The sequence below is a fragment of the Eumetopias jubatus genome, unplaced genomic scaffold (genome assembly GCF_037043125.1).
Source record: "Eumetopias jubatus isolate StellerSeaLion01/CBP00866 unplaced genomic scaffold, mEumJub1_p1.0 scaffold_12, whole genome shotgun sequence".
In the NCBI taxonomy this organism is placed as follows: Eukaryota; Metazoa; Chordata; class Mammalia; order Carnivora; family Otariidae; genus Eumetopias; species Eumetopias jubatus.
This window is the reverse complement of record NW_028274818.1, coordinates 93,588,801-93,601,122: the sequence shown is the minus strand read 5'-3', so window position 1 is coordinate 93,601,122 and position 12,322 is coordinate 93,588,801. Positions and strand designations below refer to the sequence as shown.

Sequence of the window (12,322 nt, the reverse complement as noted above, 5' to 3'; positions counted from 1 at the left end):
GTGATTCATTGTTTGTGTATAACACCCAGTGCTCCATGCAGAGCGTGCCCTCTTTAATACCCATCACCAGGCTAACCCATCCTCCCCCCCCCCTAGAACCCTCTGGATGATTTTTATCACCCCAAGATCAAAACCCCACACTCATTAGCAGTCACTCCCTATCTCCTTCCTACACCCCTCATCCCTGGCAACCATCAACCTAATTTTTGTCTCTATAGATTTGTCTATTCTGGACAAGCCACATGTGAAGTTTTTGCTAAACCTGATCAGTAATTTCTGGAGTCTATTTTTACAGATAGCTTTTCTTATAAGCAACATAAAAACGTTTATTTATTGATTTATTTGAGAGAGAGAGATAGAGAGGGAACACAAGCAGGGAGGAGGAGCAGAGGGAGAGGGAGAAGCAGACACCCTACTGAGCAGGGAGCCCAATGTGGGTCTTGATCCCAGGTCCCTGGGATCATGACCTGAGCTGAAGGCAGAAGCCCAGCCCACTGAGCCACCCAGGTGCCCCAATGAAAGAAATTTAAAACATAGTACCTGACACCAAACAAGATATTTGAGGTTCAATGGATTTATTGCATCTTATATTTAATTAAAGCCAATTTGTTATTAGACCCCCTTGGGGACATTTCTACCAACCTTACAGAAATAAATACTATGAACAACTGTATGCCAGTAATTTAGATAACTTAGATGGAATGGATGAAGTCCTAGAAAGACAAAAACTGCCAAATTTCAAGAAGAACTAGAAAATCTGAATAGGTCTATATCAAGTAAAGAAATTGAATTAGTAACAAAAAAAAGCTTTCCATGAAAAGAAGCCCAGGCCCAAATGGCTTCACTGGTGAATTTGACCAAACATTTAAAGAAGAATTATCACCATTTCTTTGTAAACTCTTCCAAGAAATAGAAGAGGGAACACTTGGCCAACTCTAAAAAGCCAATATCAGCCTGATACCAAAACCAGACAAAGACATCACAATAAAAACAAAACTGTACATTAATGTTGTTTATGAATTTAGAGGTGAAAATACCAACAGATATTAGCAAACAAAATCCAGCAACTATAAAAAAGATAACAGACTTTGACCAAATGAGGTTTATCTCAGGAATGCAAGGTTGGTTTAACATCTGAAAATAAATTTGAATGTCATATATTATATTATTAGAACAAAGGAGAAAACTCCATATAATCAGCTTAATATATGCAGAAAAAGCCCTTGACAAAATCCAACACTTTCTCATGATAAAAACATGCAACAAACTAGAAATAGAAGGGAACTTCCTCTATCTGATAAACAGCATCTGTGAAAATCCTACAGCCAACATCATATTTAATGGTGAAAGTTCAGGAACAAGACAAGGATATCCATTCTTGCCACTTCTATTTGATATTATACTGGGTATTCTAGCCAGGAAAATTAGGCAAGAAATGAATTAAAGGCATCCAGATTGGAAAGGAGGAAGTAAAACTATCTCTATTTGCAGATGACATTATCTTGTATATAGAAAATCCTAAGGTATCCATTAAAAAATGAGAACTACATCACTAATCATCAGGAAAATGCAAATCAAAACCACAGTGAGACATCATCTCATACCTACTAGGATGGTCATTATAAAAAACAAAATGAAACTGGAAATAGTAAGTGTTGGTGAGGGTGAAGAAAAAACAGAACGCTTGTGCACTGTTGGTGGGAATGTAAAATGGAGCAACCACTAAGAAAACAGTGTTGAAGTTCCAAAAAAAAAAAGAATGGCCGAATGATCTAGCAATCCAACTTCTGGGTATTTATCCAAAAAGAATTTAAATCAGGAACTTGAAGAGATATTTGCACACCCAAGTCTTGCAGCATTATTTGCAAGAGCCAAGATATGGAAACAACCTGAGTGTCCACTGGTGGATGAAAGGAAAAAGAAAATGTGGTATATACATACAGTGGAATATTATTCAGTCATAAATAGACAATCCTGCCATATGCTACAACATGGGTATCCTTGAGGGCATTACTGTCAGTGAAGCAAACCAGTCACAAAAAGGCAAATACCACTTGATTCCACCAAATGCAATATCCAAAGTAGTCAAGTTCATAGAAACAAAAATTAAAATGGTGGTTGCCAAGAGTTGAGGAGAGGAGAAAATGGGGAGTTGCTGTTCAATGGGTATAGAATTTCAGTCATGCAAGATGGAAAGAGATATGTTGTACAACACTGTGCTTACAGTTGACAATATTTTACTATATACTTAAAAATTGTTGACAGTAGGTCTCATTATGTCTTTTTCACCATAATAAAAAAAAACTGGAGCTAATTGATGAGTTCAGCAAAGTTGTAGGATAGAAGGTCAATATGCAAAGATCAATTATATGGTATGGTCACTTGCAGTGAATAATCCAAAAAGGAAATTAAGGAAACAATCAATTTATAATAGCACCAAAAAGAATAAAATAATTGAGAATAAATTTAACAAAAGAAATATAAAACGTATGCTCTGAAAACTTCAAATGATTGTTGAAAGATATTAAAGAAGAACTAAATAAATGAGAAGACATTCTATGCTCATGGATCAGAAGACATAATGTTGTTATATTGATATACAGATGAAACACAAACCCTACCAGAACCCCAGTGACTTTTTTTTCAAAGATTTTATTTATTTATTTGACAGAAAGTAAGAGAGAGAGAGAGAGAGAGCAAGCATGGGGTGGGGGAGGGTCAGAGGAGAAGAAGACTCCGCACTGAGCGGGGACCCCAGTGCCGGGCTCCATCATGGGACTCTGGGATCATGACCTGAGCCAAAGGCAGTTGCTTTACCGACTGAGCCACTCAGGTGCACACCCCCTCCCCCCCCCACAGTGGTTTCTTAAAATAGAAATTGGCAAGGGTATTCTAAAATTCATATAGGTACTCAGGGGTCCCAGAGTAGCCAAAATAATCTTGAAAAAGAACAAATTTTGAGGACTCACAATTTCAAGACTTACTACCAAGTTACAATAATCAAGACATTGTAGTACTGGCATAAGGATAGGCATATGGGCCAATGGAATAGAATATAGAGTCCAGAAATAAACCCATCTATCTATAGTCAGTTGGCTTTTCACAAGGATGCCAAGAAAAATCAATGGAGGAAAAGTAGTCTTTGAACAAATGGTTCTAGCATAACTGTATACACACATGCAAAGAATGATTTTGGACTTCCTACCTCACACCATATACAAAAATTAACTCAAAATCGATCAAAAGCCTACATGTAAAAGCTAAAACTATAAAACTCTTGAGAAAAAACATAGGGATAAGTCTCCATGGACTTAAATTTGGCAGTGGTTTCTTAGATATGTCACCAAAAGCACAAGCGACAAAAGAAAAAAATAGATAAATTGGGCTTCATCAAAATTTAAAACTTCTGTTCTTCAAAGGACACCATCAAGAAAATGAAAAAACAACCCACAGAATAGAAAATATTTGCAAATCATACATCTTATAAGGACTTATATCCAAAATATATTTAAAAAGAACTTACAATTCAGTATGAAAAAGACAACCCAGTTGAGAGTGGACAAAGGATCTGAATAGACATTGCTCCAAAAGAAAATGTACAGATGGCCAATAATTACGTGAAAAGGTGCTCAACATCATTAGTCATTAGGGAAATGCACATAAAAAGCCTAATGAGTTTCCATTTCATACCTATTAAGGTGGCTATAATAAAAGAGTTAAATAATAACAAGTTTTGGAAAGAAGGGATCACCAGTGTATTTTTTTTGTGAGCAAGGAAACCTTTACATGCAGCCACCCCTAATGACTTCTTCTGGTCTCATTGGCCAGTTTGAGACAAATGATCATTTCTGAACCAATCACTAGCACAAGGAATAGGATTTCCATGATTGAATTAGATTAATCATTTGGAGCGAAATGGAGGTTTGGGTAGGCAACCATCATTGCGTCACTACAGACTTCCAAAGGAAATTCTGGTTCCTATTACTAGAGAATAGGTGATGATCAGGCAAAACCAACACATGTCTACTGCACCATCAGAAACAGCTAGGATGGGGGCGCCTGGGTGGCTCAGTCATTAAGCATCTCCCTTCAGCTCAGGTCATGATCCCAGGGTCCTGGGATCGAGCCCCCCATTGGGCTCCCTGCTCCGTGGGAAGTCTGCTTCTCCCTCTCCCACTCCCCCTGCTTGTGTTCCCTCTCTTGCTGTGTCTCTCTCTGTCGAATAAATAAATAAAATCTTAAAAAAAAAAAAAGAAACAGCTAGGATGTGGTGAGAAAAATCATTAACTTGGATACTGGACTCTCCTACAACTTCTTGGTGATTTTAGAGGTTACTTCACTCTTTAGTCCTCAGTTTTTTCAAACGGGATGATTCTTTCTAGCTTTTAAATAATACTGCAATTGTGTGTGTGTGCATATATGTGTGTGTGTGTGTGTGTGTGTATATATATGGCAGTATAAAAGCAATGAAAAAGTCACACATGCTTTTCTGCAACTCTGATAACATAAGAACAACTTTTGTAACTACCATTCAAAATCTCATTACTCTATTATTTATGTACTATGAGACTCCTATATCGTCAGAAATGTAGATAATTCAGTGACTATACCTACCTAAATCATGCAGTTTAGTATGTGTTTTTGCCTGCCAAGCACTACTCTTTCTTCCACCCTGATTTTACTTTGTGGAAAATTTTGTTCATACTCTGTAACTCACTGGTCTCTGGGTCTTGGTTTCATCATCCATAAAAAGAGGGAGCTGGACGAAGGTCCCTTCTCGTGTTAATGTCCCAAGATTTTATTGAAGAGCTCCCAGGAGAGGCAATAGGAGGGATTTGTATCACTTGGAGAGACCCTACCTGGGGCTGACAAGGCTTTGGGATAACATTCTCCCTGGAGCTCATGTGTGGTGAATTTGGTTTGTCAATTTCAAAATGGAAGTTGATCCATGGTGGGTCTGGTTCTTTGAAAGTGCCGCACGTTGGAAATAAATCAAAATGGAGCCTTCTTTGCTGAGTGTCCTTTGTTTGATGTGCATATCACTTCTTCTTTTCAGATCAGTCAAACCAGGCCCCTGAGCCTAGCCAGCAGGCTACTTATCTCACTATTACTCTGAGAACTGGAAAGCCTGGAATGTATTTGTCTTCAGGCACAATCAGATCAAGGGGCTCAGCAAGGTCATCAAATCAATCTGTATCTGTTTCTTTCCCTACTCCTCACTCCCACTTGGTTTTCCTTTGTTGGCCTCGTTCTCGGGAAGGCTCTCCTCACAGAGTGGCAGAAATGATTCCAGAAAAAGACCCAAGACTGACATTGATTGGTGCGACTTCCACTCCTGGACCAGTTATAATGGACAAGCACAAAACCTAGGTCAACTAATCCAGTCCCTGGAGTGGATTCGATTCTGAAGAATAAAGAAGGAATCTTGAAATGGGGGTTGACATGGTCAGATCTGTGCATTAGGGAGGAGGAGTCTGGCTAAGGGACAAGGATTGGGGTCAGTGGAAGAGACTGGAATTGGGGAGACTTGCTAGCAGGCCCTTGGAATCATTCTGGCCAGAAGCGAGGAGGGGTTGAACTGGGGTGATGGCAGTCGGATGGAGGATGGACTGGCCAGGAAAGACAATGGTGAAGGTAGAGTGTATGTGAGTTGGTGGTTGATTAGCAGTGTTGGGAAAGAAAGAAGGATTTTTGTTTATTGAATGTTGGGCCCTGTGCTGGGGAAATAAAACTCAATCTGGTGGAAGCGTTGGACCTATAAACAATTGTTATCCAATATATGAATTACCATGATAGAGGAATGCACCATGGGTCACTAGCACAGGGGAGAAAAGAAACCACTCTAGGAGTGGCTGGGCAGGGAGGGGGTGTAAGGGAAGGCTTCACAGAGAAGGGAGTCTTGACCTGAGTCTTAAAGGATAAGTAAGGTACAAAAGAGCTTTGGTAACAAACACAAATAAGAGATTTCAGGCCTATGCCAAGGGCAAAGAACAGAGTCCAAAAAATTGTTGGCCAGAAAAACCACAGCCAAACCAAAGACATATTTAGTTTTGCTCATATAACATTTTTAGACATTTTTGAATTAGCTGCCAACATTGAAAGATCTGGAGCTTTCATATAAAAATCCGTATTTCTAACTTGTCCTGAAAAATCAGGTTTAGCTTCCCAGGGACCCCATTCCTGAGTGGTGACAGAGGGCAAGTGTAGCCACAGCCCCTCCATGCCCTCTTGTAATTCACCTGGCCCACATCAACTATTCATATTACCTGCCCAGTCCTCTGCATCCCATTAGGATGGCTGCAAACTCTAACTCTCCGCATCAAAAGGAGTCAATTTCTCTTCCCCTGGAATCTGGGTTGGTCATGTGACTGCTTAACCAGTAGAATGTAGTAGAAGGACCCTTGTGCATCACCTGGCTTACCATCTTGGAGCGCTCTCTCTTGGCAAGCTCCCTCTCAAAATCCTAGAATAATGAGAGAGTCTAACACTCAACACACACTTAACACTAATAGCATTAAGTCGCAAAGTTTTGGAGTAGTTTACTCTGCAACAGGTAATTGAACCAGCCACCTCCTCTCCTCCCCTTGTGGACATCTGAGGGTCCAGCCTCTGGACCAGAGGAGTGAGGGAGCATATTGAGTTTGGGTCATGAATAACAAGGCCAGACGGGGAAGATCAGGAAGGGCTTTGCACACCATGCTGGGTGGGGGGTGGGTGTTTCAGCTTTTTTGCTTGAGGAGCTGGTAGGGTTTTGTAGGGTAGGCATATTATGATCAGGAAGGGCATAAATGTCCTTAAAGAGGAAGCTGAGGATGGTCACTAGTGAGAGAACTAGTGCAATGGTCCAAGCAACACCACTCAACTCAGGCAGGGGTCTGGGCACAGGGTTGAAAGGGAGAGATTCAAGGTCAAGACTTCTTCCTCTGGGAGGCCCTCCCTGATATGCAGGTTGAGCCCTCCAGTTGGCAGTCAGCACTAGGGAGCAGAGGCAGCAGGCTTGGGCCACAGAGACAGATGGGGGATTGTCCACGTTTGTAGTTGAAGCTATAGCTATGGATGAGATATTGGGAGGGGGTTGGGAGCCAGGAGAAAAAGGGGAGTCCTGGGAGCACCTTGCAAGCTAAGCAAAGGGAACAGCTCTGCAGGGGTTGGAGAGAGAAAGCTGCAGAGCAAAGCAGAGAAGCAGGAGAGGGACCCCAAGGGAAGATTTCAGAGGGAGGGGTAGTCAGGGGCATCAGATGACCCCTGAAACATTTGATTTCATGATTAGGAGGTTATCGGTGGCCTTGGTGAGGGCAAGTCTGTCTGATGGTGGGAACCAGAGCCAGACTCAGGTAGGTGGAGGAGTAAGTAGGAGATGAGGAAGTGAGGGCAGTGAGTGTAAACAGCTTTTTCATGACACTTGATGGTGAAGGACAAGAGTGAGCTAGGGAAGTGGTTTGAGGCTGCCAAGTTGAGAGAGGTTCCCCCAAAGGCACAGGGCACTTAAGCTTGTTTGTACACATCCAAGAGAGAGGGTCTGTGGAGAGTAGAACTTGGCAGTGCAGGGGAAAGGAGGTGAGGGACAGAGTGAGGTCACTGGGGACATACAATGTGTCCCGAGAAGGAGGAGTCAGCCTAGGCCCAAGTAGGACATCTCCGTGATTACAGTCTGTGGCTATTTATAGGGACCAGAGGTGCTGTTGCTGGTGGGAGCGGAGGGGCTGAAAGAGTTCTCACCTCTTTTCTCCATAAAATAGGAGTGATGATCATCTCACAAATGTGAGGAAGGCAGCCTGAGCAGACGGCCAGCCAGAAGTGTCTGGCAAGGTTGGCTTAGGCCTGAGCCTATGGAAACAACATCCTTATATGTCTCCTGCCAGGATTGGTTCTCGAATGTGGGTGAGGGCTGAGCCTTCAGGCAGCTGGAGGACCAGCTGCGAGGAGGCCTGGGGGCCACAGGAGCAAGGGACCAGGCTATCAGAGGGACCCCAACACACGAGACCCCGTCACTTCTTTGCTTAGAGACTTGTGTGCGCTTCTCCTTGTCTTAGGAACAAACTCCTTGAGAAGAGATCTGCCTCTTGCTAATCCTCCCAGCTCTACCACCTTCTGCTTCACCCCAGGCACTGGAGGCTCTAGCCGTGGCAAAGAGCTCACCATTCCCTAAAATGTCCTTGTCTCTTCCTTGCCTTTACTGGAATTGCTTTCCCTCCTCTCCCCCACCTTCTCTGCTTGGCAAACTTTTATTCAAGACCCAGTTTTAATGTGACATCATTCATCCATTCCACCACCTGTGGAGTGTCCACCATGCTTTGTCCCTAGCTTGCCATCCCGACTGCACTCCAGTTTGAATGGACTCCTGGGTTCCAGAGTCAGGCAGCTTTGTATTTGAATCCCAGTTTGTGTGACCTTGGGTAGGTCATTTATCTTCTCCAAGCCTCAATTTCATCATCTAGAGAAGAGGGACAGTAAAATAGCTCACAGGGCTCCTGAGACCCCAGGGGTGGAATGTTAGTGCTGCACCAGGGACCTAGTGTGCCTGGAACAGTCAGGACTCTTGGTTGTAGGGACCTGAGCCTGGGTGGCTCATTCAGTTAAGCGTCCTGGGATAGAGTCCCACATTGGGCTCCTTGCTCAGCAGGGAGTCTGCTTCTCTCTCTTCCTCTGCCTCTCCCCCCTGCTTGTGCTCTCTCTCTCTGGCAAATAAATAAATAAAATCTTAAAAAATAAAGGACTCTTGGTTGTAAAGTAACAGAAGCTAATTTTAAAAATCTCCTTTTACAGTTGATTTGTTTGAATCAGGATCCAAAGAAAGCCCAAATATGACAGTTGATTGATTTTTTAAAGATTTTATTTTATTTTATTTATTTGACAGAGAGAGAGAGAGGGAGGGAAAGAGAGAATAAGCAGGGGCAGCAGCAGAGGGAGAGGGAGAAGTGGGCTCCCTGCTGAGCAGGGAGCCCAGTGAGGGGTTCCATCCTAGGACCCTGGAATCATGACCTGAGCTGAAGGCAGATGCTCAACTGCCTGAGCCACCCAGGTGCCCTGATTGATATATTTAAAGACTCTTACTGTTTTCCCTCTTTTTCTTTTAATGACATTTATTTATTGAAACTGCGTAATTTGTCCTATAAAATTTTCACACATTTCTAGATTCACACATTTTCATAGTCTAGATTTATGCAGTTGCTTCCTCATGGTGTTATTTAACCTGTTCTTCTATCCCCCTTGTTTCATACAAACTAATAGAGCTAGAGGCTTGATTAGATTCAAGATTCTGGTGATGATTGTAATGATGATTTTGGTAAGAATCCTACAAAGGTGCTACTACGTGCTTATTGCATCATTTTATAGGAGATACATAATATCTGGTTGTCCTACTTTTAGTGATGTTAAGATTGATGGCTGAGCCCTTTTTTTTTTAAGGCAATCATGTAAAGGAGAACATAAGAAATTATTGCTAACTTTTTTTAGGTGTAATTATGTATTACATAAGGGTATTGTGAACTCAAAACATGCTTAGTGGAAAAAAACCAGACCTATACTGTATGCTTTCATTTGTACGGAAAATTCTATACTGACAAAAAGCAGATCAGTGGTTTCCTGGGGCTAAGGATAAGGATCGGTTATAGATGGGCATAAGGGAACTTTTAGGGGAGATGGAAATATTTCATATCTTGATTATGGTGCTTATTAGTTGGGTATATACATTTGTCAAAACTAATGGAACCATGCACTTAAAAAGAGTGTGGTTTATTGTATGGGAAGAAAGATGTATTTTATTGTAAATAAAGGTGATTTTAGAAGGAAATGAAACAAGGTTACAACTAGAATAAGAAGAATCCCTTCAAAATGGCCACAAAACCATAATATGCCTATGGGGGAAAATCTAATGATATATAAGACCTTTACAGAGAAAATTATAAGATTATATTAAAGAACATAACAAAAGACATAAATACGTGGACCAATAAACTACACACATGGATGGAAGTCTTAATATCATTCCTAAATTAATCTATAAAGTTAATTCAATTTTATTAAAAATTCTAAGAGGTTTTAAAGAAGTCTTTGTCTGTTAGAGGGGCATACTGAAGTTTTTCAGTTGAAATGCTATGATGTCTAGGATTTGTTTTAATAGATGCCAAGAAAATAATGTGGAAGAAGAAATGAATCAACAATGGCCACGTGTTGATAATTGTTGAAGCTGGGGGGTGGGTACGCATTCTAGAAAGTGACCAATATTGTGCATGGTTTACAGGTGAGGGAATATCCCTCTGCCCAGGCAGCAGGACATGGTGAAGCTGCAGTTCTCCGGGTCTGTCTGACTCCATCATGCTCCACAGCCTCTTGAGGTTGGTCCTGTCTCTCTCCATAGCGGATGTACCCATCAGGACTCTTGCAGTTGTAAGTGCCAGAAATCCAACTCAAACTTACTGGCCTATGTGGAAGAAGGAACCTATGTCTTATGTGACAGAAAGGCTAAGGGGTTCAGGCACAGCTTGATCCAGATACTCAAATGATGTCAAGAATATGTCAGTCTTCATATCTCACTTCTGCAGTTGTCTGTGTGGGCAGATTCTGGCCAACTTTTCCTATATGGTGACAAGATAGTCACTGCTAGTGCTGACCTTATAGTCTATCAGCTTACTAACCCCCAGGGGAAAGAGGGCTCTTTTTTCCTAGCAGCTCCAACGAATCTGCTTCTGATTACATAGCCTTGAACCAAGTGCCCATCCCTGAACCAAGCAAAAAAGATTGCTTTGACTGGGGAACTGTGGCCCTGTGTTCACCTTGGATCCCCTCTTGAACTTCAGGGACTGCCAGTGAGGAAAGGTTGATCCCCCAAAGGAAAATCCAGATGCGGCCACCAGGAGAGAGGGTTTGGTAAGATGCTGGGCCAGCAGCACCCAACAGGTACACTGTCCCAACGCCCCTCATTGGGAGCAGTCAGCCCCTTCTTAGATACAAGAGGAGGCTCATGCAGTACCTTCACCACCCATTGGATGCTCAGTCTTGTGTTCTATGGACATCTGCTTCTGGAGAAGCCAAAACATAACTTCCATCACTGGCCTCCCACAGTCCTCTGCGGCGGCCCCAAACCTGCCCGCCCCACCCCACACTGCAGACCCGCTGGGATGTGAAAGCAGCGTCTGCGTTTCCCAGCTTGTCCCTCTGCATGCCTGTCAGGCTTTTGCTTCTGGGCCATGGTTTTCAGGTCTCTCGCCAACGCACTGGTCCTCTGCTGGGAAAGGAGGCGCTCCAGGATGGAAGGCAGTGTGAGCCTGTTTCCTCTGTAAAATGGAGGGGGTATCTGCCCCCTAGAGGAGTTGTGCGGATTAAAGGAGCGAGGCATATTCACAGCGCCGAGACAGTCCCCACACGGAGTAGATGCACAGTAAATGCCGCCTGTTATTCTTATCACTTCCGGTGGAGCCTATACATCCCAGTCCAGTCCGTTCTGGTCCAGCGGCAGGCCATCAGGAACACCACCACCCGCAGGCTCCTGTGATTGAATCGTGTGGAACACTTTTACATGCGTTGTCTCATTTGAGCCTTATCACTTTGCAGAGAGGGCAGGAGAGATCATATTTATCCCCCATTTACAGATGAAGAAACTGAGGTTCAGAGAGGTTAGACTTCATGACCAAGAGCATGCAGCCAGTCAGTGGTGGCGGTGGGATGTGAACCAGTCCCTTGAAGAATCACGTTATCGGGCCTTTGCTCAGCTGCCCCTCAGCCCACAGGGCCTCCACCAGTGATGCCCGTTGGCCCTCTCTCATCTTCTCAGGTCCAGCCACAATACCTGGTAAATAGTAACAATGGGGGGGGGGGTGGTGCCTGGGTGGCTCAGTCGTTAAGCGTCTGCCTTCGGCTCATGTCATGATCCCAGTGTCCTGGGATCGAGCCCCCCATTGGGCTCCCTGCTCCTCAGGAAGCCTGCTTCTCCCTCTCCCATTGCCCCTGCTTGTGTTCCCTCTCTCGCTATGTCTCCCTCTGTGAAATAAATAAATAAAATCTTAAAAAAAATTGTAACAATGGGGAGAGCCAACATTTATTAAGCACTTGCTACACTCCAAATGAGGTACATAAAGCTTTGCTTTCCCCATAACCTCTTGAGCTAGGCATGACTCGTACAGAGGGAGAAACTGAGGCTGAGGGAGGTTAAGTAGCCTGCCCAGGGTCACTCGGTAGTGTGACAGCCAGGAGCCAAACTTGGAAAGCAATCTGATTCTGGAGTCCACCTCTCTTACCCTGTGCATTGCGGTCCCCATGACGCCTTCTGCGAATCCAAGGATGACCATGGCGTCCTCCTTCCTCTTGAGTATGGAGTCTGGCT

The 12,322-nt window shown here is 43.3% G+C and overlaps 1 long non-coding RNA gene across 2 annotated transcripts in view; it reads left to right on the top strand.

The window, feature by feature from the left end:
* Nucleotides 1-12,040, top strand: part of LOC148162858 (uncharacterized) — a 52,794-nt gene extending 40,754 nt beyond the window's left edge. The window contains exons 3-4 of one of the 2 annotated variants that reach the window (XR_015769549.1): nt 10,244-10,869; nt 11,592-12,040. This is a non-coding gene — a long non-coding RNA (uncharacterized LOC148162858). Of the gene's footprint in view, nt 1-10,243 lie in introns of both variants that reach the window. The other variant, XR_015769548.1, reaches the window with a different exon arrangement.
* Nucleotides 12,041-12,322: the final 282 nt, after the last annotated feature.